At 42.8% G+C, this 26093-nt stretch overlaps 2 pseudogenes; both read left to right on the forward strand.

Moving 5' to 3' along the window:
* The first annotated feature begins 1378 nt into the window (after positions 1–1378).
* Positions 1379–11124, forward strand: LOC124660306 (annotated as a pseudogene).
* A 2047-nt stretch (positions 11125–13171) lies between these two features.
* On the forward strand, positions 13172–14253 carry LOC124660316 (annotated as a pseudogene).
* Positions 14254–26093: the final 11840 nt, after the last annotated feature.

Raw genomic sequence — 26093 nt, forward strand, 5'->3', positions numbered from 1 at the left:
GACAGGTTCCGGGACTTGCAGAAGTTGCTCCAAGTGTAATTTCCTTCATCGCCGCGCTTTATCATTCGTGAGATATCAATTAATTATCCACTCATTCAATCATTCTTTTGCCTGGCAGGGCTTGGACCGCTTTCAAGAGACATCGTAAGAACGAAACCTGGCAGCAGAAGCTAACATTTACTCCTGTACCGTGCCCCCAGCAGCCACAAGGGACGAATCTATGTGGATACTACGTTTGCGAGTCCATTCGCATGTTAACCACTGAGAAGCAGAACAATAATAAATTCAACGTAAGTTCACAACTTTATTTATTATCATCAATATTTCGTTATCAAGACTGATATAGTCATACTCATCTCATTTTCGTATATAGGTCGACTTCATGCGGGACAGACTCCAACCAAAGGAACACGCACTAGGAATCGCGGAGGAAGCTGGCGGGACTTTTGATTAAAGATGTACTAAACAACAAAGGCTTGTTTAGTCCAAATAGATGCTCTACCTCCAAATAGACGGTCGTTAGTACCGCTTGTCGATCGTGAGCTAAATGTATATATATATGTAAGGGCTACATGTAAAGAGGAATCGACTTTTGCTTCCAACATTTGTTTGATCGATCTATATATATATATATTGAATGAACGTGTACAATTTCTAGTAGCGTACAAATATATGCAACTTTTATTTTCGAACGAAAAAAATGATATAACAGGCGGTCGGTGGCGGGGGGAGGGGTGCTGCACCCTCAAACCCTAAAGCAGAAGCGTTGTGCGCGCGCCACGTAGAGAGGCCTTTTGTCGCGGGTGGTAATACCGCCCGCGACAAAAGGGCTCGTGCCCTGCGCGTCAGGCGGCTGCCACGTGGTGGACCTTATGTCGCGGGTCGTAAGTGACCCGGGATAAAAGGCCTCCCTTTTATCGCGCCTTGCTTGTCGCGGCTGGCCGCCCGCGACAAAAGGCCCTAACCACCCGGATCAAAAGGCCTGTTTTCCACTAGTGGAAAGCTCAAACCATCCGAAGAGAAGATCGAGGGCTATTTGATAAAATGCCCCACTTTACTTTGGCATTTGCCCCAAAAGGCACATTTACTTTGACATGGATAAAATGCCCCATTTTACTTTACTCATTTGCTAAAATGCCCCGTTTGATGATTTATTTTCAGCTACCAATATTAACAATCCAATCTAATCTCTAACCACGCTCCCGTCGGAGACGACAGAACTCTGTACAAGCAACGCCGGCGATGACTGGCCGCCGCGACCAAGCCCAGCGCCGCTCTCTCTCTCTCTCTCTCTCTCTCCGCTGCCACCTCCCTCTTCGCCCCCATCTCTCTCTGTCCCTCTCTCTCCGCGTCCATGTGCTTCCTATGGCGACCACGGATGGCCGCAGCGGCTACCCCTCGTCGCCGTTACCCGCGGACTCAGCTGGACGTGCCGTCCGGCCTCCTGCCCACCATGGGTGTGGCGTCGTGGTCCTTTGCTGAGGCTGCGGTGCGCGGAGTACACAGGGATAACCAGCGGCAGGAGGGACGACAGGTAGTCAGCCATGGCGGTCGGCGTCGGAAAGTAGTAGTGCGGCAGCTGAAGGGTCGGCGCCACAAAATCTCGGTACCATTGTCGCCGGCGTCGCGTGCCTCGTTCGTATGGGAGGAAGAGACACGAGCGATCGAGTTATACAGGTCTATCTACCAAGATTTTACGATCAATCCACTCAGCGGCCAAAAGGGCAACTACGGTTGGAGATTAGATTGATTAAGTAGAGATTACTGGAGTAGATTAGTCTAATTAGCAGTAAATCACCCAGATAGGGCATTTTAGCAAATAAGCAAAGTAAAATGGGGCATTTCATCTATGCCAAAGTAAATGTGCCCTTTGGGGCAAATGCCAAAGTAAAGTGAGGCATTTTATCAAATAGCCCGAAGATCGAAGCAGGAACATTCAACCGTTCCCAAGATAGCTCTGGCGCAGTGTTCGTGATTCAATTGGATGCTCTTGAAAAGTCGGGCTATCTCAAAGATGATTCTTTTACAGTTGAGTGTTCTCTGACCGTGCTCAAGGAAATACCTGACGTGGTAACGAGCTCAGATGATGAAGGGGATGCCCCGTCCTCTGGCTTGCACCAGCATCTCGGTGAGCTCCTGCGGCGCGAGACCGGAGCCGATGTCACGTTTGTCGTCTCCAGCGGGTTACACTACTGTACGGTATAGATTTAGGGGCATTTCAAAGTGCCTCAATAGGTAGCCAAAGTGCCCCTAATTACTTTTAGGGGCACTATGAAAAGTGCCCCGGATGCTTGTGTCCCTAATTAAAATAGGGGCACTTTGAGATCTGCCTCTAAAGGTTTTTAGGGGCACTTTGAGATGTGCCCCTAAATGTATTTAGAGGCACTTCCAGACGTGCCTCAAAAAGCTTTTAGGGGCACTTTAAGATATGCCTCTAAATGTATTTAGGGACACTTCCGAATATGCCTCTAAATAGATTTAGAGGCACTTTGAGATGTGCCTCTAAAGGCTTATATGGGCAGTTTGCGATGTGCCTCTAAACGTTTTTAGGGGCAGTTTGAGAACTACCCCAAAAAGCTTTTAGGGGCACTTTGAGATCTCCCTAAAACACAATTAACGGCAACTCTAAGAAATGCCCCAAAACATAATTAGAGGCAAATTTAGGAAAATGCTTCAATATAACAATAGAGGCAAATATAAACAGCAATGTATGCACATAATCCAAATATACAAATGTACCAGAAAAGTATCCAACTCTTTAATACATATACATAATCCAGAACTCTATATAACACATCATAACAAATCTGTAATACATGTAACTTCACAGCATTCTAAATATCAGGTTTCAACTAAAAGTTTAAGTCAAAACTGCAACCGTCCAATCATGACATAAACAATGCCATCGGTAAGGCCTAGAGCGAACTGAATTGCTTCCAGAGTATGTGCCACGACGACGACGGGAAGAACATTTGAACTAGAAAAGAAACAACATATCAGTAGTTCACTCAAAATTTAGTAAATCCTAATTTTTAGTGGCAAATACATGACTTGCATATTATAAGAATATATTTTACAAAAAAACAAACTTGTGAGTGGTCAAAACAGATTTCAAAGAATAGTTATTTTACAACTTCACTTCACACGAGTTAGCGAGATACAAATCAATACTCGTTCAAATAATACATGACCCATGCCTCAATTCTAGTAGCAACTAAGTTTCACAACAACCTACTGATCTTTAGGTCTTTTTATTCAAATATATTCTGTCCACTTCCAACTACAACTGTATCCGAAGTTCATTTTAATCCGTGATTGACATGTAGTGCTCCACACTCAAATCCTTCTTTTAATATGGTAGTAAACTCGCAGTACAATACAACAATAAAACTCCCTCAAGGATTTCATCAATAATTTTGAAATATGCCTAGCCTTATACAAACGTCATTCATCTTAATAACCTTAATTTTCATAGCACGCAAGTCACGGTATCACCAAAATCATGATCACATTTTAGAGAAGATTAGGTCAAGCATATGTAACCAAAGCGTTAAAGAGCAAAACAGGGATTAACTCACCAGGCATATCCAAGAAACAAAACGTACATCTCACTTATCGGCAGCACCACTGGGAAATAGGGAAGAGCTCACCATCTCGCTGAAGAGAAGATTAAGATGTTAAAGCATGCAAATTATCTTAATATAATTCACAGTACCAATAGTTGGCAACTCCATATGATGAAGGGAAACATGTATTCTTTCCAAGAAATATAAAGTAAACCTGATAGTGAGTTACAGAAAGGGTCCATATAAATCGGCCTATTTTCATACAAATTGTGTGATACCTACAGATTGTGGAGGAAATTAAATTGTAACTAAGTTTGGGACACTACCACACTTTCTTCTATATCATAACTAATTATGATGGTACAATGGAAGAGAGTATGGTGATAACTGAACTACCACACTCTTCTATATCATATGTTAAACATAACCAAAAGACTCACACGATGCCTTGACATACTTTCAACTCAATCAGGAACTACAGACATTTAAAAAAATAGCTGCTTGGCACTCATCCGCAGAAAAATATGGAAGGATTTTTCGGGTTTCTAATTACGCGCCCTTATGGGATATAACCGATCGAAATAAAATTTCGCACAAGAGCAGTCCAATGTCAATAATAAATACTCCGTATGAGATTGGATGCGAAGTGTAATCATCTCGAATAACAGAGAATTATGATGAAGCATATAATTTTATAGAACAAAGCAAAAACAATTAAATGTATGTAAGGAACCGTGACTATATCGGCCCTAGAACTCACAAAAACACAAGCACGCCACACGCGGATGCCTAGAAGAATGACGGAACTACCATTCTCCATGTAAGGTCTTCGGCCCAAGGGGGCTAAGCACGACTTCAATAGATAAAATGCCTTGAGTACTATAAATGCATCATGAGTAAGAAATAGTCAAAAATACTGGGTCTTCCTAGAAAACCTAATGTGAGATAAGTTTCAAGTAAACAAAAAACCTTAATAAGATTACATTGCATTTCCCTAACTATTTTGGCATTGATACCTCATAGGTACTTCACCAGCCAGCCAGGTTGCACAACGTCACTTGATGTCCAGATGATCATATTATTACCAAAGCCACATTGTTATAAACTGTTAGTGCTATCTAGTATGGAGAGTGCTTTTGATAGTCTACAAAGCGATGTATTTGAAGAATAATGCTTCAGACGTGTGGTAGAGCATTTTTTTTTGTCGAGTCTATAATGTTTACCTCCGATACGCAGGGCGACTCACAAGCAGAGGGGATATTGTAGATTAGTAAGCATCGGATGCCAGTTTTGGGACATGCCGAAGTCTCTTTCTAGCTGAAACAATAATTAGGTTCAAAATATTACTATACATAAGAGCCGAGTGGTCAACTCTAGCAAACGGTGCGTGGAAAGCACTCGCTATTTAGGACGGTAGGTACGCTCACGGTACTATATTTTTGCTTTAGGTTCTCAAGCTGAATTGATCTGTTTCAGATCTCCGCTCGTTGCTGCGAGAATAAACCAAAAGGTAAAGCTAGCATGTTTTGCAATGATGTGTTCAACTTGTGGTTAAATTTAGTGTTTACCTCGCAATAACTTCTTTATTTGTGTACGAAGAGTTCTTTTGTCGATGTATTTCTTGGTTGGTGTAGTAGGCGATGCCTTGGCCTTCATCTTCTTTTTTTTCGTCGTGCGATTGGCATCCTTCGAGAAGAAATTGTTGTTTAGTAGACGTGTCTATGCAGAAATTGTATGCTTGGGCAAACTTTATTCCTATTTAATCCGAGTAATAACTCTGTAATCTTTACTTACTTCTTCATTCGAGGCAGCCGTCGTGCGAGTCGGCGTGGTTCTCGAAGCTTTGGTATCTTCTGGTGCATTTGGCATTTCTTCGAGCGGACGAGTACAACAGATTTTTATGGGTATGTCGGGGTTTTTGTCTTTGGTGCTCGATGATAGTGCTACTGCTAGAGAAGTAGTGCCGATTAGTTCAAAGTTTGAAATAAGAAATGTTCAGTATGTGCAACTGCTGTGGTACGAAATGTTCGAGTACATGCAAGTCACAAATAGGGAAGCTAACCATATTCCAAGATCCGAGTGTTCTATCTCCTGCAAATATTAAAGGAAATGCATAAATTATACTGTAGTCGTTGCTTTTATGATCACTTAAATTCACTATTTCAAGAGGAAACATGCTAAGAACAGACCAAATTTACCTCCAAAAACCGTTCTCAAGGTAGGTATGTCCATTGTCACTTAGTTCGAGCAAACTAAAAACCAGCAAATATATTACTTGTTAAGTTATGGTTAATGATAGTTCTCAACAATATATTCTAGACTGTAATGAGATCAGTGAAAGTGACACATAAATACATAATCAATTCCTTGATCTATATGCGCTTGGTTTTTTAATCACGTTAACCAAATACTAAAATGATTTGAGTTGTAAGCTTTAGTGAAGAAAAAAAAATATCTACCATCAGACCTTACTGAATCAGCCTCTATCCTCACAGGCCTGTTCAAAACAGCCTAATGACAATGCAAACTATCTGCTACAACATGAAGTGCTACCAGCAGATAACCTAGTGTTGTTGAAATCATTTGTGCTCAACTTGCAGATACGGATGGTGTCAAACTGGCAATACAACAATACTTTAGGCATCTTACAAGATAAATTCTTATAACAAAAAATTTAGGAAAATGAGAGGTTTCCAAAGACGTGGTCCGAAGTAAATGTCCATGTATGAATATCAGAGAACGCCCTTGTTATCTATTTTATTACCTAGCTTTATTTCAACAATGCATCATTTTACCAATTAAGTCAGCTTGGCTCGAAGCATCTTTCATAAATACAGAAGCATGAATCGACAAACTAATCAGGGTAATGTGTATCTCAATAATTTTACAATCTATGCAGATTATCGGGGAAGAATGAGTAATGCGAGCATCACCTTGGTATCTACTTACTGAATTTATTTCATAACCTAGTGCACTAAGTAACTAATGGAGCAAGTGTGCTCTTCCTATGACATGGTTGTAGAATAAGAAAAAACCGACAATGCTTCACTCTTGTCCAGTAGAAGGGTGAGACATTATACACCAGAAATACTGACCACTAATGCCTACAAATAACAATATGATATTTACCAAAAGAATTCCGAAAAAAATTAAGGAAAGTAGCTAAAACTAAAGTATAATATATTTTTTTGAGGGAAAAAACTAAAGTATAAGCTCTACTATATTCTGATGTGTCCTACTAATGAGAGGTTCTGAAGCATGCAGAGAGCGAAGATTCGAAAAGAATTGGAATCGTGAGAATTTCTGAGAATCCTGAAACATGGAATGGCGGCAGAGGAATATTCAGTACTCGATGGACATCAATCATGGTAAATATGTTTAGAACTTTAGATATATGCAGGGCAATAGAATTTCCTGTGAGGATGCCTATCGATAGCAGTCTATACTTAATTTTCTTGGTTTCGTGAGTTGCACTGTGACTTGTAAAAGGCAGAATAGTCTGGTCATGTTCAGATGTGTATTGAGGACCTCCTAAATAAATTAAGTATTTATCTATACATTCTAGTTTACAAAATTCGAATTATACTTGACTTGAGTCATTTTGTCATGGTACATGTTTGTTGCGTGAATGAAAAGGCATAGGAAAAAATATTGCTTAAGCCCTTTTACTTGTTCGTGTTGTTCACCACTATCTAAGCTAAGGAAGTAAGCACTAATAGAGAATGGTACACAGACATTCCTTTTTACTATGCAACTGCGAGCCAAAAAGCACACTATCAACATAACAACCAGAGACTGTCAGGTTTTGCATAACTAATCAGAGAGGGTGAAAAAGATGATGAAGGTATAAAACACTACAGTTTACCGTCTGAAAACCTTTTAGCCAAATTTTAAGAACTTTAAATTCATTGTTTCGACGAAGGAGACAGACTGCTGGGATACGCGAGATCTGCTCCATCGTGAAAACAGACCCAGGTCCTTGATGTCTTTTTTTCCGAGATGATACCTCAGAGATATTACTGGTTGCTGATGAAGATAGTCAACAAGATAATGGGGGAGATAATCACATCATTTCCAAAGGAGAAATTTACACGGGGAGCAAAACTCTGAATGTGTTCATGTTGGTTCGGCCTTTACTGGAATACAAATAGACCGGCCCATCTTATCCAACTCTTTAGCCCTCTCTGCATCTTAGACAAAGTGACCTTTAAGTATCAGTTTTAAGCTTCCAGATAATTGTACATGCATACTGAATCTTGCAGCAAGCATAGGGGAAATTTATGACAAAATATATTGTGAAGCAAAAGAAGTATAGTTGACTAGTTTCTTTTTAAAAAATCCTACTTAGAAATTCCAAAAATGTTGCTCTATCATCCAGTGGCAAACTGTACACTAGTTAAACCAAAATTCAACATAGTTCGGTTCAAGTCTTCATTTTAGAAGCACATATTGTTGTTGAGACCATGTCTTATTGTCAGTGAGCTTAAGCAGTATGACCAGTAAACGGAGATCGAGAACTGGTAGCCACAAAACTTGAAGCACGGTAAAACAAATGTTCAACGATTTTTGAAGAAATTATCATAGAATCCATTGAAGCTGATAATAGTGTTTTAACTCGGTGTCCCTTGATTAAGTTTACACAGACGAGGATAGAGGTACTTTTGTATATATATAGTCTCCAAAACAGGATACCTTTGACAAGCAAAAAAATCGATATAAGAAAAATGTAACTGAAAATACATGATGAAATAAATGTTTATACAATCGGGACGCTTACAGCTCGAGGAGATGTAATTGTAGAGATTCGGGAAGAGGTTGAATGGGCACCCATCCCAGCCTTACACATATCCGGGCCAACATTGGTGTCAACTCTGAGTGGCCAAAGAATTGGTGTGTAAATATGAAATTGACCGCATATGAACCAAAAGTTCAAAACTACTCCAACAACAACTTACAGGGAAGGCATTATGATGTAATGTCGGTAGACGAACACATTCAACACTTTTGAGCCCCACTACACGTAAGCTAAGCGAGGTAATCCCCGGGAAAAAAATGAAATCAGTTTTAATGAACTTCTCTTTACGGAACCGCATGGGGCTTCCGGACTTTCTTAAAACTAAAAAAGATCCTTCACTATTTTAGCCAACATCACATATTACAGCCTTTTGATATGATTGTGCCACGCACTTAACTTTTACATTAGCACACGATACTCATTTTCAGATACTAAATGCAACATCATCTTATTATACTTCTTGTTCCATTTTATTTGTTCACACACGATGGTTGTAGTTCACCTGTCATTTCAAGCACTTAGAAATTTTCTCCGACCTAGTTTGTAGGGCAGCGCGTTGTTATCTCGGGTGTGGCCCCTCTGGGCTTGTAAACAACATCTATTTATCAATGAATCAAAACGCACAGCTTTTGTGTTTTCTCAGGAAAGAAAGCACTAGTATTTTTTCCAGAAAATGTTAAGAGATATAACAAAACATCTTACTTTGCTGAGTCAGGGGCAATATCGATCGGACGGAGCGGAGGACATGAGGCCTGGATAGCCTCAGGTTCCTGCAAGAATGTTCTAAAGAGATGACGATTGGGGACGACAAAACGATTGCAGTTCCTGCAATACGGTTCGTTAAATTTGGGTCAATGAATGGAAACAATTACTGATAGCATGAGTGATAATCTACTTTTGTTGGTAGCAAGAAAAGAGCATCAGAAACGGGACTGAATTTTGTTAAATCACTAAAATCTAAATGAGATCTCTGTTAACGGTTAGATGAGGAATTGACCGGACACAACTTTGGCGAATTGGAAGACTACAAAAGGCACCTAGAGGTAGGGTTTTCATTCTGGAACAAATTATCATATCGTCGTCCATTGGTTGATAAACCTACTCGCAGAGTACATGAAGAATGGATGGGGATCACAACTTTTATTTATCAACTCAATAAGTGGCAGAACGCATGTTAATTCTACACTATAATACACCACCAAACCTACGTGCTAACGAACACGAGAAGTAAACGGCACAAAAGAGACAGGCATAAATTGCCCATGCCTAAGAAGCATTTTCACAAACACATGGTAGGCAAGCTGTAATACCATTCGAAATAAACCAGTGAGAGATGAGAGAGAGGTGGCAGAGCTTGTTGAGATACACTAACGGTTGAAGGAGCAGAGCCTTGAAGAGGAGGCGAGAGCGGCAATAGCAGCAACACTGCCACCGGGCGGCGCCACTGCGCGGTCACGCCAAGCCGCACGCAAAAGAGGCGGAGGAGCAGGAGCACGGGGCGTCGAGGAGGAGCACGGGGCGTCGAGGAGAGGGGAGCAGCGGGAGGCGCGGTGGTGCTGGAACCGCGACGGCGACCGAGCCGAACCCTCCGGCTAGGGTTAGCCGCCTCGTCGCACTCGGGGTCGGAACGAAGGGGCGCGGATGGGGATCCGGTGGGAGCGGACCAAGGCGCAGCTTCGCCAGTGAGTGCCGGCGTCGTATGCGGCCGGCGTTGGCGGGGACGACGGCAGACGGTGGCGCCGTGGCGGCGGCATCGCGGGCGCGAGAGGGGACCTCTCGATTGCTTGATTTTTTTTTACAACGCGAGACAGACGAGAGATCTATCTTTCAAGGCAGTTTTCATTCTAGTCCTTATAGTTTCTTCTATTCTGAACGACAAGCGTTGCCTTTTCCGCTGCTCCGCTCGGTCATTTCATATGCACTGATTGGGGCACTTGTCAAACTGCCCCAATAGGTGTATACCAATTGGGGCACTTGTCAAACTGCCCCAATAGGTGTATACCAATTGGGGCACTTCTCCAAACTGCCCCAATAGGTGTATACCAATTGGGGCACTTCTCCAAAGTGCCCCAATAGGTGTATAGCAATTGGGGCACTTCTCGGAACTGCCCCAATAGGTATATAGTAATTGGGGTACTTCTCCAAACTGCCCCAATAGGTAGAGCATTAGAGGCATTTTAGGCAAAGTGCCTCTAAAGGGAGGTATTTAGGGGCACTTTGGAAAGTGCCCTAGGACAAAGTGCCCCTAAATCCCTACCGTGTAGTAGTGTTATTCGCGGCGCACAAGGCCATACTCGCTGCAAGGTCCCCCGTGTTCATGGCAGAGCTTTTTGGGAAGATGAAGGAGAAAAGCTGCAGGCGCGTCGAGGTGAAGGACATGGAGGCAGAGGCCTTCGAGGCAATGCTGCATTTCATCTATACGGACACGGCACCTGAACTCGATGAACCGCTGGAGACGACGATTGTCATGGCTCAGCATCTGCTTGCTGCTGCTGATAGGTATAGCTTGGATAGGCTCAAGCTGATATGTGAACACAAGCTCTCCGGTCAAATCACCGTCGACACGGCTGCGAGATGACTCTGGCTCTAGCGGAGCAACATAACTGTTCCTTGCTCAAGGATAAGTGTTTAGAGTTTATCGTCAGTACTCTCGCGATCCTCGATGTCGTCATGGCGACCGAGGGGTATAAGCAACTAGAAGCAAGCTACCCGTCGGTTCTGCGCGAGCTTCTCAAGTCTGCACGTGCGAGGAAGCGTAGCTAGTTTACAGGGTCCAAGCCTCCATGGTTTGATTGCTGTCAGTGTGGTCTATAGTAACTTGTGTCTTCTGTCGTTCCCCGGAAAAAAACTTAATTGCATGAGTCGACTCGTATATGGATCGAAGGGGTACTATATTTGTTTGTTCACACTTCTCCTTTATGTTTTGGGCTGTGATGGAGAGATATGGAGAATTGGAGAGCAAAACATTGCCTTCTGATTTTTCACTCTTATTCGTGGTTCTCAGAAAGTTATAAAAAAAAGTCGAACTTTTAGAACTTTAACTACTCGGTCCAGTGTCTTTAAAAATAAATTAGATGTTTGGAAATGGAATGTATTTTTTTCCTCAACAGTAATTTCATGATACACAATAAAATTATGATGTTTCGTAATATTTTTTTAATAATAAGTAATATCTCCGTTCTAAAACATAAGATTTTTTTTTTTAAAAAGCTAGAAAACCTTTTTAGCTTTCTAAAAATGCTTATATTTCAAAACGGTGGTAATACATACCAAACCTATATTTTTTTAGAACATTAAGTTGATTAAACGATAGCTATTATAAAATCAGGAGAAAGTGGTATGCAAAGCATGAGTATTGAAAGGATTCAAGCTACGTTGACTTCATTGATGTACTAATTCATTATGCATATAATTTCCATCTTTTCCTAGCTCCACCACAATTTTCTTCCAATATCGGTACATTACGTGTAGAATTAGGAAAGGACGAGGACGAAATTCATGTGTTTGCCAAGGCATTTGAAGCATGTGAAATTTGATCGTGTAAAGTTTCTCTTCGATGTAAAGGGACACCCAACGAACCTTGACTTGGTTAAACATTCACATATCACTGATTGCATTCGGGACATGAGTTGTACTTTGTACACATGATTCCCCGAGGCCTGTCCTTTGATCGCCTTTCAGGTTGTTATGGCTTCACTTGGCACCGTCTACTGCGGCAGCTGGTCAGATGGCATCTTATTTTGTATTAAAATCGCTTGATGGATCTTTCGCATTTTTCGGATGGTAGAGTTTCACATGAAACTCCAACTCCAAAAACCAAAATAGAGCGGACAATATTCCATGTAGCTCAGTTGCCTTGTACTATGATGCAACCCAATGCGAGCACAAGGTTGTTTTACTTCGATAATTGGTCAATCTTGCTAAAGATAATCCATAACCTATTCTCGTAGGAAGGGATTTCAATATCCTCACATTTCAGCAAGACAAAAACAATTACTCAAGAAGGTTTCTATGCTTTCTTATTTAGTTTTGTCATATTTTGGATCTTAGTGAAGCTGTATTATGTAATGATGTACACCGAATGGGAAGCAAAACATTGTATTGTCATAGATCGTGCTCTTTACCGTATTGAGGCAATCTCTGGCCATATGCTCCAATACTTCTTGATGTTGGGATCACAAAAATTCAAGGTCACAAACCACATTTGATAGGTGAACCCACATTCAGTGGTGATAGGAGATTCACGCTAGCGACATATATACAGAAAAAAGAGAAAAAAATCGAGGTTTTTAGTGATCATTAATAATCTCGGGCACCTTGCGAAAACCCGTTTTCCTTCTTATCGGGAGAAATAATATACTATTACAATATACTCCCTTAGTCCTTTAGTTCTAAAATTTATGGGGTGTACAATTTTCTCTAAGTTTCTCACAATTTATAGAGAAATATATCTACATACAAGATAAATTTTATGGGGAGTATATAGTAGTACATTATAATGTATTTCGTGAAAAATATATCAAATTGATTTGTTATCGTAATCCGCTTGGCTCATCATGATCAATGATGACCATGGTGTGACCGCTGGTATACTGCATGGTTGATTCATCACTTGTTCGATTCGTTTCCAACTTTCCAACTTCCAATGTCCATTAATTTGTATCTTTGCACGAGGAGTCGTGGGTACGTATGTTCGACATGTGCATAAATGGCACTGCGCGCACTACTACCTTCGACAATCACATTCGCAAACACCCTTCTCAGTTCCTCGTATCATCTCCCTGCATTCCCTCTCGGTCCCACGCCTTTCATGGAGAAAACTACCTGCACCAACCTCACGGACGTCGTGCGCTCGGTGCAGCTGCTCAAGGTCAACGGCTACTCCATGACCAAGACCATGGACTGCGAGGAGGGTTGCATAAAATCCAGGTGGAATGTCGATGGGTATGACTGGGAAATCCGCTTGTATTCTGCAGGTTTGCCTGGCCACACGGTGGCTTCTACAGTTCGTGGATAGCAGTGGAGCTCGTCTTCCTCAGCGAAGCCCGCGCGCGCAACGTGAAGGCGACCCTAGGCTATCGCCTGGTAGATCCGATTCCGACAGCGAGGCTTAATGAATTTTCAGAAGAAAGGAGGCATACCGTAACATTCAAGAATCCCCAGGATAGCTCGTCTCGACATCTGATCATTCAGACATCTGATCTAGAAAGCTGGCGCTATATCATGGACGACTCGTTCACAGTGCAGTGCACCATCAGCGTGCTAAAGGAGATTCCTGATCTGGCGACAATCTCAGCTAAAGAAGTGGTGGTGCCATCCTCCAACTTGCACGAGCACCTCGGCGACCTCCTGAAGAACGAGACCGGAGCGGACGTCACATTTGTTGTCTCTGGTGAGTCCTTTGCCGCGCATAAGGCCATACTTGCCGCAAGGTCCCCCGTGCTCATGGCGGAATTCTTCGGGGAAATGAAGGAAACGAGGTCTCCATGTGTGGAGATCAAGAACATGGAGGCGACGGCCTTCAAGGCCATGCTGCACTTCATCTACACTGACACTGTGCCGGTACTTGCTGATACTCTGTCGGAGACGTTGGTGGTTATGGCTCAGCATCTCCTGGCAGCCGCTGATAGGTATGGACTGGACAAGCTCAAGCTGATTTGTGAACGCAAGCTCGCCGGTGGCATTAGCGTCAGCACGGCTGCGACGACTCTAGCCCTAGCAGAGCAGCACAACTGTTCCCTGCTCAAGGCAAAGTGCTTGGAGTTCATTGTGAGGACTGCAGCCACTCTTGATGCTGTCATGGCGACAGAGGGGTACAGGCACCTGGAGGCAAGCTGCCCTTTGGTGCTGCGCGAGCTTCTGAAATGTGCCCGTGGGAGAAAGCGTAGCTAGTGCAGATGTCCGTCAGTAATTGATGGTATGAAATGTGTGTCTCGTGTGCTGTTCGTAGCAACATATGCCCACGTCTCATTCTAGAAAAGAGAATTCATTTCCATCTAAAACTACACGCGACAACGAGTTTTGCTTGCTTGTATTACTTGAATCCTTTTTGTCGAGTTCGGTGTTATCCAAAGCACATTTGGTCAGCAGCGTATCGTCGTGCGGAGACTTCCTCGATCACTGCTTCCACAGGCGAAAGTCTTCTTAGCTCCATGGTATTTAAAAAATGAAGCAGCTTTAGCTTTTTTTTCATCTATGGAGTTGCTCCAGCTTTTGGTACAAATACATGTAGTTGCTCCAGCTTTTAGTAAAACTAGATGAAGGCCCCGCGCGTTGCTGCGGGATTTTTTAATTAATATGTTGTTATTTTGGTGTAAATATACTACTTTTGGCAAACTGTTTTCTTAAGCTGAAAAACAAATATGGCACGTGATAGAGGCCGTAAAAATAGCACCAAACAGGATCATATGAATTCATAATGGTACATGTTAGAAGAAATAATGAGGCCCCGATCACCTAAGCTATTATTATTGGAAACTTCACTCTGGTTCCTTGAACTTGCGATAAAATACAACAATATATATAGATGGAAATACATATGAAAATACATTGCAGAACGTATGGCATGGTCAAAGGTACTGTAACTTCTAATTGCCAATCAAGATGGAGTGTACCATCTCACCATATTCTCCCAATTCTGATCGATTGTGACGAGCGATCCATCCATGCTAATTTGTAGGATTTTTTTTGTATGAAACACTGGTTGTGGCAAGCTAGTATCCGATGGTCATGCCAAGAGCAGGGACCAGACGTGGATATGCAGTTCTAGAAGTAAGATTGAAGTTAGAGAAGACACCTTACAATGTCTTGTCGGCAATTGATATATGCACATCTCTTTCACTTTTCTCTCTACGGAAGAGCATAGAACATTAGCTTCCGAATCGGATTTAGAAATTTAATCCTCGGGGTTCCCCGGATCAGGGAGAGGAAGCGCCATTGAAGGTAAGGAGGATTGAAAAGCAGTTGATTATGGATCAGTGGTGCTGGCCGGCAATATCCATGACAGAGTTGTATTACCAGAATTGGAGCAACGAAGTTGAGGGGCGGCTACAACTCCTGCAATGTATCCAGATTGAACCTTGAGTCTCACTGGAGGACAACAAATGCATAAAAAAGCACAATAATCAATTTGATTCTAACCAAAAGATGCAGATGCAAGATCACCTGTACAGGAGCAGAGCTGGGCCTTCAAACAGTCTAGGCGATATGGGGACCGAAGCAACAGAGTCTTTGCTCAAATCCACTTCAGAAGGCGCACGCCTCGATTGAGGAATCAATCTTTGCAAGGATGCTCGCCGATTTGCCCGTTCCTATGTCCTGCAGCACACAGCTCGCGATGGCTGCGTTGGGATGATTTCATGTGCATGGATAAAGCGAACGCTGGGGACAGGTGGAAGTAGAGTGCGGGAGGATGGAGGCGATTGTGCGGGCAAGCCCGAATCAGTGGAGGACATGGGAGGGTGCTAATAAAGAGAAAATAGGCTTACGGCAAGTGGGCAACATTGACTTCATCAGTTACAGAGCGAAGGAGAACCGAGGAGTCGCACTAAGAAAGGAAGAGAAACCGATTCGTCAAGCGGGGAAAATATGTAAATACAGAGCACATTTCGACTTTCTCGTGAAATAGCTGAAACCTGCTGAAACCTGAAACCTGGTGACGTGGCTCAAGGAAATTGCAGGAAAATGGGGTAGTGGGGGTCTCCTATTTAGAGATAGAAGATACGTGGAGTTGGTTCCGCAGAACACAAAAACATGGATTGGTTGTTTATTTACGTGCCATTGCCATCGATAAGTGACCAAAATGTTACGCACATTTTATCTTTCTCCCACTCCTCTCTTAGGCATGTTTTCCGATGCCCAGACTCTTCCTCGATTTAACTTCACCACCGCGTGATTCACGCCTGCCGCTACCGAATCGAGGCCACCGGCAAACGAATTAACTTACCTTCGACCGGAGTCAAACTTGTCTGAATCATTCTTGGTGTCGTGCAAATCGAGTTGTAGCTTGTTGCCGCCGCCGTCGCCGCCAGAAACTTGTTGTGACCGCCTCAACCAACTTCGTCATGGGTGAGGCGGCGTGAGACGTAGTGGCGGCGACAGCAAGCTCCTGGCGGTGGCGGCAGCGAGCTACAACTCGATTTGCGTGGCGGCGAGAACGAATCTGACAAGTTTAACTTCGGCTGAAGGTACGTCGACTCATTCGCTGGAGTCCATGATTCAGCGGCGACAAATGTAAATCGTGTTGCGATGAAGTCAAATCAGTAGCAGTTGGATGTAAATTATGGCGCTCCGTGTTTTTATGTTTGTGTACCAAAAGCTAGAGCAGCTTGCAGTTAACTTTTCAAATCCGTCTCCTCTCTTGGGTGCCTAATGGATTTGTAACTCTAATATTATCTAAATATAGATCTGAAAACTGGTTCAAGATTTCTAATTACCCGGTGTTTGGGAACGTCACGGCAGTGCCAGGTGGTTCAGCGCCGCCGCCATGGCCATCCTCACCGTTGTGGCCAGGCCAACTCCACCGCCAGGATATACTTCGCCATGGGCCAGATGGACTTCCAGCCAAAGATTTAAGCGATCACGCGGTGCGTTCCATACATAACGAGGTGTGCTCTGCATTTTTATATTTCACGAATTCAACTTCACGAAATTGTACCAAAAGCTGGAGCAACTCCAACTTCTCATAACCATGGAGCTAAGGGGGACACCGAAGCACACCCCCTTCTCGACTCTGATGGCAGGAACCACAGCTTAAAGAATGCTCAGTTTACTTGTAACCTTTCTGACACGAAGACGTGTTTATCTATTTACTGTTGGCGCTAGCTCTCTCTCGCTCACAGACGAACCAGGCGAACGGAGGTAGAAGAAGAAGAAGACATGAGACCAGAAAAATTCTCGGCAACGAATGTCGTGCTGCACAAATGACGTCTTTTTCCTTCAAACTAGTGGCTCATACCACAATAGCTTTCACCTCCTCGAAACAAGCGTTCCTCCCGCTATATTAATATAGCAACCACACATACAAAAATTCTTGAAATAAAAGACAATGTTGGGGCAGCAGCAAACACACGTCCAAACAAGAAAATTAATATATAAATTGGAGACAAAGGCATATCAACTAAACGAAGGAGACCCCATACCCACTGCGCCCTTCGGAGAAGTACCACCATGCTCCGAGCTCTGGATCGTCATGTACCAAGCTGCACCTTCAAGAAGGAAAGCGACCATTGCTGCCCGAACTAGAAGGTTCTAGGGTTTTCTCCGGCACACAGAGGGAATTGGAAGAAGGGTAGCCACGACACCCTCCACAAAGGAATGTTACCACCCTCTGGTGGCAGCGCGCCGGTGGCGGGCAAGCCGACAAGGATTTCTCCGTAAAATCCCTATCCACAACCCCGAGCGATACGACGCATCGAAGCTCTGCGAGGACTCGGTCCTGCCACCACCAAACTCACCGACCACGAACATGCACCATTGTGGTCAAGAAGTCACCATCATCGTCTCACCACGGTTGGCGTCATGAGGTTTGCAAGGTAGAGGCGAAAGGTAGCTTGAAACGGGGCCAACGGTACCACGACCGCGCAGGAGGGAACTACCTCCAACGACAAAGCGGTAGTCGACCAGATGCACCCGCCGTCACTTTTACCAGTCCAAGTTAGGCCCGGCAAGGCCATGATCGGGCTCGTAAAGACCACCTCCGTGCTGCAACAGGTCGGTCGCTAGCGTTGTGGGCACCCCGAACTAGCTGTCTGAAATACCTGTTATGTAATCAACTCACGGCCCCATGATCAGTGTGCCGTGAACACATAACCGAAGTGATATCGAAGTTACATCATCCATTACAGTACCGAATTTAAAGTTTATAACATGGTCACATGACCAAGTCTTAAAAAAATTGTCACATCGGGCTGAATTCGAACATACATATCAGCGGATACAAAACAACGACATCGGGCCCAAGTCATGCCTTAAACACTAGAGGCAGCTGACTGAGAGAACGTCCTAGGTCGCATAGTCGTCATAGTAACCTCCTTCGTCTTCATAATCCTTCCCATAGTCTGGCCAAGTAAATAGCCAAGGACAAAGCCGTGATTAAGCGGATGCATATTTGGCAGTAGCAAGGTAATAGGCACTATTCTAAGGCAACAAAGTGAGAGATAGTTTCTCTCGTGGATATAGCATGTGTGACAGAGACTGTTTCTCTTGTGGATATATCTGTATAACTTTGTTGAAGAAGATACTTCAAAGGAAGTTTAGACTTAAAACCACTAGGATGGGGTAATCCTATCTTTTCTTTCTCGGTCATCTCCATATGACCTCCAAAACTTTTCACGTACCCTTCCGGTACTCTGAAAACAACTTCGTCTTTTCTTTGGTAAACCATTTCTAAAACAAAACCCATCAGGCTAAGCAACGGCCATTCCAACCGTCCATGACCGCGGACGCGGCTATTCGAATAGATTACACTCTGCAGAGGTTGCGCACTTTTCCCACAAGATCCGCGATTCTATCATGTGGGCATCATCCCTGTATATTAACTGTGCCATGACAAACACTTGGACATAACTCTTTGCCTATTTTCCCTAGCATAGGATCCTTCCCCATGAAGTGCGTACCTCCCCGGCGAACCATGGCAGCTGAGCTCATTGAGCGTGACTCCATTGCCACGACGGGAGACCCATGTTGTCTTCCGGACGGGTAGCCCCGAAGGCATCCCATTATACTATTGTCCAAACCAACGACAATCCAGATTCGGGGTGACGGGACCCTTATATAGTTGTGAGGCATCCCATACTAAGGCGAACAAATTCCGAGTAAAGCCCCATCCCACTTAAGGGTAATGTGGTTGCGCGGTTAAATTGGTTTGGGTGAATACTTAGGTGCCATTTTTTTTTGAAACATCCTTTTCCTTCCCTTTCCTTGAACATCCATTTTTATGAAGATTTTTACTTTCATAAAATCACACTTGGGCAAGACCAAAATCTCCCAAGGTTTTCAAAACATTTGCCAAACATTTCCGAGGGGTTCCCAACCTAAGGATTTATTTTCTTGAATAAGTTCTACAATAAGGGCATAATGATAATCATCATACAACTAAGGAGAGGGTAATTAGGTATCAAAAGAGTCGCTCATACTTGGGAATTTCCAAGTATACATAGCACATGATGAATAGAAGCAACTTCAAAAGTAATGCAAGTGTCAAAGAAGTGTAATAGCGCACATAGCAAATAGGATGAAGACATGAGATCAAAAGATGGCTTGCCTTGAGCGGCTACTTATCCCTGGTATTCTTAAAGTTCTTCAAAACTTTTCTCTCCTTCAAATTCAACAACGCTAGAATCTATCGCCACGAATTAAATAGAACACTCAAGGAATACAATTACGACACAAACTTACCACAATAAAACAATCAAATAAAAACACAAGGTTTCAGTTAGTTGGGTTTTGGATTTGCAAAATTATAGAAAGTGGTTTCACAACATCGGAATAATTAAAACTTAAGTTATAGGTTTTTAAACCAATCCTATACATGGATTCAAAATAACTTTGCATGACAACTATCTGTGAGCAACAACCATAAGAGAAGGATACTACACAAGGGTACCACTGAACTGATCTAACAAATTTCATTTGGCAGATTTTTGACAAACTTATGATGTTTAAAACAAAATTTGATTTCAGATTAGACATAGAGCAATATTTATTAGCCAATAATTCTAGAAAAATCATAAAAAATATGGGACCAGTGGCATATGAAAGGTATTTAAAATTATAAACTACTGTAGTTTGTTTCAGCTCATTGTGGTGTGTAGATTTTGAGTTATTCAAGTTTGAAGTTCTCTGATTCAAAGAAAGAATAAAAGCTTTTCCTAAATAAAAACTAGGCGGGCCTAACTTTAAAAGGCCGACCGAAATAGGAGCGGGCCGGCCCAGCAGCGTGTCCAGGTGCTAGGGAAAAATATTAAAAACCTGACTACATGCCCCAGATGTCATTGTCAGACTCAAAACTAAAGGGTTATACAATCGTTGGATCATGATCTAAAGGCCCAAGTGAGGCAACGTTACTTAAACTGACAATGACTCAAAACTAAAGGGGTATACAATCACGGAGGTGCACGGGTCCAGAGCTTCGCCATTGGCCAGCTGGGCGGTGGAGGAGCGTGTGCAGACGCGCGCTAAGGTTTCGGAGGGATTCCATGTGCGGAAACGGGCGGGAGAAGGAGGGAGGTACACCGCTCAGAGAGCGCTTGAAGAAATGGCACGCCAAGGCTGACGTTGCTGGGGCGCTTCGGGTAGCGAGCTGCTGACGTCCGGGGGCTGGCGTCATCAATGGAGGGGCACTGCACGTTCGTGCGAGGTTGCTAGCGTCCTAGAACGGGCCGTTGGACTCGTGCTGACTGCTGAGACGTGGCCATGGGGTCTTGGTTCTGGTCGAGCACGGTTGGGTCGTTCTCGGGCGCGGGTGCGTGCTTTACTGTTGGTCTGGGTCGTGCGTGAGGAGCTAGGTCGAATGGGTGGGCTAGCACGGTCTCGTTTGGTTGTTCGGCTCATGCGGCGCGATGTGGTTGTGGTGACTGCGTCCAAGCTGAGCACGAGTGAGTAGGTGATGTGGTGCGTGTGGTGGCGCGGAAGATATGTTCAGGGTGGGGCGTGTGTGCTGGTTCAGGTCAAGAGAGTAAGGATGGTACGAGCCTGGGCAGGGTGCATACGAGGATAATTTTAGCTCAAAACTTGGCATGTTCATCTCCTTCTCCCTCTAAATTTTCTTGCCAAAAACAAAGTGTCAAGGGTGTGAAAGATTGTTTAGATTAGAGGGAAGGGTGTGAGGTAGATGTGTGGTTAAAGCGCAGGGTTTTGGGTTGGAAAAGAATATGCCAAAATTTGCCCAAAAGTGGCCTTGATAAGGATTTAAAATTGAATACGTATTTCCCTTAGTGTTCTACGTATGTCAAGGTGTGGTGCAAAGGTCCACAAGATTGGAGGTTTTTCTTGAAATAGATTGGCCAACAAATTGATGTGATTTTTTCAAATTTTGTTGAGAGAAAAATAGTGTTGGAAAGTTGATACTTTTGAAAAATAACCAGACTGGTTCTTGGGCATGAAATGACAAAACCACCATTCCTAGCATTTAGTGAAAAGGTAAAATAAGAGAAATATACTTTTATGAAAATTATTTTTTGAAAACTAATGAGGCATTTGTTCCTCATACTCTTTTCTTGGTATCATAAACCAAAATCCATTTTTTTAAATAAGTTTTATAACCAAGTAGAGAGATAGTTTCAAGTGATTAAGAGGAGGAAACAAAATTTTAAATAGGAAGATAGAAACGAAGTTGTGAGGATAAGTGAAGAAATATTATCTTGACACCCTTATAGGTCACAGAGACATTTGGTCTTCTTTTCAGAAAGAGGATTTCAAAATAGAGTTGGAGTGGGAAACTTGGCATGCAAGGTTTTTCTTTTTTTTTTTAAGTACATAAGATCATGGTGATTTGGTTAGTGCAATCATGCCAAGAAGATAGCTGTTGGTCGGGAGAAAACTTCAGGGTCTAACTGAGATTTACTCGAAAGAGTTTTGGTAGAGCTATGGTCCTATAGTTCCAGAGTAGAAGATATTGAGGTGAGTTTTGTTCTGACTTTTATTAAGGTGAAGATCCTCTTTGGTTCATTTGTTTTTAGAGCCCACAAAGATGTATTGGTAGATTGGGCCATATGCCCAGTAGACTAAAACCACGCACAAGAAGTCACATAAAGTCATATACTAATCAAACAAGCTTATCAATAACAACTATTCAAGCATACAAATAATAATTGTTCACCAAGTGCTCAAAGATGATCATGTCATGATAGGATTGAAAGTATTCTTTCAAAAAAAAAAACTAAAGCTTTTGTGGGGTTTCCAAGGATATATTAGAGACGAAAACATATCCTTTCTTAAAGTTTTGCAAAGGTGTTTGAAATTCTCTTATCAAAGCTTGCAAAACAGTGTTTTGTAAATATTGGGTTCCTTTGTGTTTTTAGATCCGTATAGGTTTTATAAATACTTATTTTTGGGAAAAACATTTTATAAAGTGGATCTTGGCTATTTGTTTTGGAGAGATTAAAAACACTTGGAATAAAAGAGGCTGCCAAGATCAGATGGTTGGCAAATAATTTTGTAGCACTATTATGGACATGGTCACAAGGGTGCAAGGATTGTGTTGTTTCACAAATTGGTTCATCAATCAAGCAAATTCATACAAGGTATCATACCAAACATAACACTAATATATGAAAAGTTACTTTACCTACTAAACACAAAAAGTTTTTGTTAGCTCTCATTTTTTGTAAATCTAAACTCTAATTTAAACATGGTTACAAAAGCTGGGCTGTTACAAGCGCCGAAAGGCCCACCACAAGCCGCCTCACCTCCACCCGCAGAGAAAATGGAATGGGGCAGACCCCCTGCCATAGACCCAGATCGGGCGCAAACAAGCTTATATTTGGTTCAAGCTGGAGCTGCGTGCCGCCCCGCCGTCTACCGTCGGCTGTCCTCCGCCGCCCCGCGGCACCCCGGCTACCCCGCCACCTCCCGGTCACCGCCGAGCCTCCGCCGCCCTAGACCCACCGCCGCATGCACGGGACACCCTGCGCCTCAGGCACATGTATAGTAGAGGCTGGTCCGCTGCCGCCGGAACCGCACGAGCTTTGCCCGGCAGCCAGCTCCAGCGGTGACGGTGGAGGGGAGGGGAGAGAAAAGCCGAAGAAGAAGCTGCCAGAGGAAGGTGATGAAACCTCAATCCCCAAGAAATAATGGAGAGAGCACCCAAATCCTTAATAGATAACTCATAGCGAAGCTAACTAGTTAGCCTGGGAATAGCTGTGGGCCTGTGGCAGTAGAATTGAGAACAATAATGTCATCAACATATACCAACAAGTAAATGGTGACATCCTGGTGCCGAAGGATGAAAAAATTCGTGTCATCCACAGAAGGTGAGAATCCCAAAACACCAAGAACTAAGCTAAGACGGGCATGCCATGTACGAGGAGCATTTTTTGATCCATAAAGTGACGTGACAAGTTTAAAGTAACTAGATGATACCCCGCGCGTTGCTGCAGGAAAAAAACAATAAATTAATAAGAATACATGCATTAAACAAAAAAGAAACAATTGTAAATTACTTGAGATGATCTTCACTGCACATATTTAGATAAAAACCATTGAAACGCTATGAAAAAGAAAGTACCCAAGTAATATCATTTTAATTAGTCACCGGTCTGCAAAAACTGAAAACTGACTGGAATATGAAACAATACCATTTTTATCTCTCAAAATAAGTGTAAAATGTTATGTGTGGATGATCGGAATGGTCAATGACCAATGAGGCATGCCAATATTTGGCCAAATAAGGAAGCTTCTGTATTCAATACCAATCCGCATATTAGCTCCCTGCAAATATACAAATGTTAGCCCACAATACTTATCTTTTTTTTGTTCCTCTTTCCCTTGGAAGGTCAGTCAAAAGAAGTGAAATAATCCATAATTATCAGAGTCTAGTTTAAGATTGAAAATTTCTGAACCTTTGATGTTTTGATAGTATGGAAGTATGAACATGCCAAGATTTGTCCGGTACTACATTCTTAATCTTTTATGTAGAATCCGTTCTTGGTCCCCAACTGAAACAACCGCTAGTCTAGTATGAAGTATGAGCCTCATAGCAACCAATGCAATCTCGGTGATTGTAGACTGAAACTGAAGGAAAAAAATGTCAACTTGTGCACCTGTTCATATATTCAAAACAATCCATAAGAAATGCTCATGGTATTGTTGTAGTGTAGTGATCAGGATAACTCAGTAAGCAAGAAAACTATATAATGAAGAACCAAGAGTAAACCTTACAGCTGCCTATGAATCTAGGAACTAACAAAAGTGTAAGAATCTTACCTCTTTTCAATAAAAGATTCGTTTGGATAAATCAAGGAAGCAACGGATCTTTGACATTCATCTCCACACTGCTAACATCTGAAATACAACAGGATTAATCATAGAGTGGACAGTCTTAATATGCTAAAAATATATACAGTGTTGTATACTGAATATCACAACATTATCAGGCGATAGTGGCAAGGAATAGCATCAATTGCACACAATAACTACCATGGTACATCTCTGATTAGAACTCATCAAGAGAAACCACGGCCACGCATGGGAATAATGTGACGATTGGCTAGGGCCTGTAGATAGCTTTTGTTGCTAATCTCTAGCAACTTCTTTTGTTGTAACTGCTATACATTTTGAAAATTTAATAAATAAACACAGTAGGGAAACCCACTGATCAGCTTCAAAAAAAAAGTGACGACTATAGATCTGCGGCAGTGTCCGCTCCATGCTCAGACTCTCTCAGCAAGGAAGAACTGGAACTCAGCGTCTACATGCCCAAGAAGCATATTCATGAACATGCACTCTGATCCGCCGGCAGCGCTCCCCAAGACCACATGGGCTTGCGCCACCAATCAGTCGTGAGAGGTGTCGAGCAGAAACTGACACGGACTGATCTCTAGGATGTTAGCTTCCTGAGGCCAAAGCTGATGAATCAAAATTAGCTCATGGTGGAGAGAGATTTTAAACAAACTGTAAAAAAGAAGAATCAGATAGATCGCCAGGGACCAGGGTAGGAGAGATTTAGATAGGAGTAGCCACCCAACTATGGTCAGGACGGGAGTCGAGCAGCCTCACTATAAAGGCCAGAGTAGCCGATATAATGTCTCCATCGGTTAGTCTTCCATGCAGGAGATGAAGAGAAAAGATGGAGTCCATCAATGAATTTTACATCCGCTGCGTTAGTGCCATGCTAGAGGAGATGGAAATGAATGGTTGAGAATGTAATGGAGCAGTCTGTAGAGGAGAGGATACGTCCGCTGGTGAATTTTAGACTCTTACAGATAAGAAAATGAAGTGTCGTATGTTGTGTAACCAGAGCTTTGAGGTTTTTTTCAGAAGATAAGCAAAACTATGATGCATGTGGGAGGCTTGCATGACTTTGCTGATGTGGCATGTTGATGAGGTGGCATAGCTGCATGTTGAGAGAAATAAGTTAGTGGGGATGAACTTCTTAGTTATATAGGATGACTAGGTTTATCAGAATCAACAAAACCAAGAGGTTGCCTCATATATACCTCTCCGTCTAAATAGCCATTGAAGAATGCATTCTGAATATGAAGTTGATGAAGATACCAACGATGACAGAGAGCCCTGGCAAGCAATAGTCAAATAGTAGCTGACTTGACCGCAGGTCTTCACTGAAAAAAAAAACATTAGTGCCTCTCGAGGTGGAGGGCTGTTGGCCCGGTATCCCTCACCTTCGAAGCAAATTCGCTGTACATTTTCCGATGCAGTAATTAATGCATCTACGGTCGCATCCAATTACCAATCAACATCAGACTTCGCTGTGGGAGCTTTTGTAAACAACTCAAGTCGCTGGTGCGCATCCATCGATCAGGCCATATAACAACTGATCCAGTACAACTTAGTGAGGAGACAAATTAGCCAGCCCAATCGGCCCAATTGGCCAACTAGTCAGCAGCAGCTAGCAGTGCACGGTTTAACCAGCATAAGAACATGGCAACTTGCAGTTTCTTCTATCTTGCTAGTTGCGCTTAATTCGTGACCATGAGTTGATGACGCCAAAGTAGTCAAGGAGCCAAATGCATGGCTTGTAGTATCCTTGACAAAGTCAATGCAGCATCAGCATT

This window comes from Lolium rigidum, chromosome 1 (genome assembly GCF_022539505.1).
Source record: "Lolium rigidum isolate FL_2022 chromosome 1, APGP_CSIRO_Lrig_0.1, whole genome shotgun sequence".
Classification (NCBI taxonomy): domain Eukaryota; kingdom Viridiplantae; phylum Streptophyta; class Magnoliopsida; order Poales; family Poaceae; genus Lolium; species Lolium rigidum.